This window comes from Dermacentor andersoni, chromosome 2, assembly GCF_023375885.2.
Source record: "Dermacentor andersoni chromosome 2, qqDerAnde1_hic_scaffold, whole genome shotgun sequence".
NCBI lineage: Eukaryota > Metazoa > Arthropoda > Arachnida > Ixodida > Ixodidae > Dermacentor > Dermacentor andersoni.
Genome location: NC_092815.1, coordinates 257208423 through 257211380, shown reverse-complemented (window position 1 = coordinate 257211380; position 2958 = coordinate 257208423). Strand labels below are relative to the sequence as shown.

The following is a 2958-nucleotide window of genomic DNA, read 5'->3' as shown; positions in this document are numbered from 1 at the left end:
GAGGGCATCCGGTGCAGTCGCGAATGCGTCATGACAAATGTAGCTCGCGTCGCCTGGCGTGTGTAGTAATATCAGAGTTGGTTGTATGAACTTTATGCATAATACGCTTTGTTACGGTACCTTAACGGAATGGGTCTAGAGGACGGTGTTGGTACATTTTTTCGTACCGCCCTAATCCTATACCCCCCACTACAAACACACACACATGCCCCCCCTTTTTTTATGTATACATACAATTCCTTGCCATGACGGATCATAGCCTCCTTTATTTTTGAAAAATAGAGGAGGCTATGGACGGATTGACCAGTTCAAGTTGTCAACTTGTCAGTAACTGTCATAGGAATCACTGTAATAAACAAAATTCCACGATCGGATTGTTTACTTTCATTTTTTGTTGTAACACTGAGGACTACATAGAACTTTATTTTGTATATGTGAGAGAAGTATGTGGATATCACGAGCTTAAGCCAATGTGCGATACACAGACAAAGCAGCTGCTACCACATGAACTGCATTGAGGGTTACACAACACATACGTAATTAAAGGTGCAAAATATAGGGGGAAGTTTCAAAATACGCTCTGTAGCACTGCAAACTATAATATATTGTATGTGTACAGTAAATGTTCAAAAAACAATGCATCAATGTCCCATTTGCCTTCAAGTTTATTATCAAGTTCAAGTTTACTGAAGTTTGTTATGAGCATATGTACAACAGGAATCTACTGACACACCCGCAGTCGAGGTGGCTGTTCGAGGTGTGCTGGCTGCCTCAGTGTAAGAAAAAGAAATTGGGTGAATGTCGACACCAGTGCCACTGCTTCTTGCCTCTGAGCTGCACGTGCCTCCGCAGCATCTTTGTGCACAAGTGTGCTGGCGTGGCGAGGCGTAGGAGTCATCCGAGAGAAAGAGTATCGTTTACATGGAGAAGTGGCTGTTCACATTGCCTGTCGCTTTCCCTCAGATGTTTCCTTGGCGACTAGGGTGACACACCCGCAGTCAAGGTGGCTGTTCGAGGTGTGCTGGCTGCCTAAATGAAAGACAAAGAAAGAAATTAGATGAATGTCGATACCAGTGCTATTGCTTCTTGCCTCTTACCTGCATTTGCCTCCACGGCCTCTTGGCTTGCGGAGTCTGTATGAGGGAGCTGCTGTGGCTAGGCGTAGGCATTGTCTAAGCAAAAATAAAAGGCCATTCAAATGGGGAATTATGGAAATAAATGCAGTTGTTATGTCTGCTTCTTGCACTCTTCTTGCCTAAAGGTTTTCAAACATGGTGTCCAGTACACACCATCACTTTGACTGCTTCTGCTTTTTACCTGCAGGTGTTGCTGCGAGATCCTTAGTATGGCTGCGTGCACCATTGTCACACTTGGTGGAGGCATTTGAAGTGGTAGCCAAAAATATAAAGAATCATCCGTGTCTGCATGAATGCTTTCAATTTCTAAATGCAGTGGTAACTATCACTATTAGTGCAAGGCCCCCCACATCTACGTGGCAAGTGCCATAGCTCAAAACTGAATTTTTCCTTTAGTGTTTCAGAAGGCGTCTGATATGTCCACATTAGATGTGATGTGTTTGTTTTTATTTATCCCAGTGTGGAGAGAGCATCATTAAATTGTTTTTTATTTTTGCGTGTCTTGTTTTTTGGTTTATTTCTGAATTTATCAAGCAGTAGTCTCATGATGCTAAAGTGACTTATGTAATGGCAATCAGCTTTTGTTTTGCAGAAAAACAATGCATTTCCTGACCCATTGTTTGACATCCCCTCACTCGCATAATTTTGCAGAGTATTCTACGTATATTGACTTGCTTGAACTCCACTAAAGAGTCTTGCATTTTTAAATACGACTCTTTCCTTAAAATCATCCGACACTTCTCATAATTTCTGTACCTTGGGCTTCTGATACTCTGCATTCACCATTTTTGCTTGTTTCTGACTAGAAATGTCTTCTTTAATTTAGAGCTTAAATTATACCTTTGGAACACAAGGTAGGGCTTGCCATTGTATATCTGCATAAAAGGGAAATATGTTTCATTAAACATTTGCAAAATCCAATTGAAGATTGATGAATGAAGCTTGCAGTGTGATATGACTGAATGAGCCATAAAAGTAACTCATTTCACTTGGTAAATTAAAGCACATATTAGTGTGATGTACAAGATACGTTACACTAGCATGGTGGGTTCTCTTGCTTCTACAGCAAAATAATCGGTGCGCGAGAAAAAACATTATTTTTGCATACCGCTTGTACACACTGATTTAAGGAAAATGAGCTGGAGCTGTCCACATGATCTACTTATTTTACCTGCGAGTATACTCAACAAAAGTGTGTCCCAGCTGCTTAGTGATATTTAAGATTATGTCAGTATTGCATATGTGCCTGTTGTCTAAAATAATTGAATTTTGAAAACGCTCGCAGGGATCTGATGTGCATATCTGCAATTTATGGATACATGTAAAAGATTCAGCATCAAGTGCACGTGAACGGTCCCACAGGCCCGGAGTCGATCATTCAAATAGATTCGCTGCACAAATTTGTGACCAGAAAAGATATTCCATATGAAATGGCATGCAAGGAAGTGTTGAAAATATTGCACAGTTAATAAAACGCCTACGCTATTAATATGTCGGTTGATGCACTCGTTATGCAAAACGGAGGTGAGGCGTGCAGACAGGACAAAAGAGTAGAGTATTTACAAGCAAACAACACGAGCGTCGCCCACTTCTCTACTCTTGTGTCCTCTCTGCACGCCTCACCTCTGTTTTGCATAATGAATCCTTACCAACTAGCTCAGCTTTCTGTCGTTCTAAGTCTCGATGCACTCGATTTCGTCCGCATTAGGCACTCGCCTCTTGATTACTTCGTGGCACAGAAATACTCGGCATCAGGCTGTTTTTCTGCTGTGGCTTTTGTAGAAGCGTGATTGTTCAAAGTGCAACAATTAAACAGATTCTT

General features: G+C 41.3%; 1 long non-coding RNA gene across 1 annotated transcript; it reads right to left on the bottom strand.

Moving 5' to 3' along the window:
* Nucleotides 1-645: 645 nt before the first annotated feature.
* On the bottom strand, nucleotides 646-1982 carry LOC126539748 (uncharacterized). Its single transcript, XR_007601371.3, has 2 exons — nucleotides 1098-1982; nucleotides 646-1029 (listed from the first exon to the last, which is right to left on the bottom strand). It is a non-coding gene; the product is annotated as an uncharacterized lncRNA (long non-coding RNA).
* Between the last annotated feature and the right edge of the window lie 976 nt (nucleotides 1983-2958).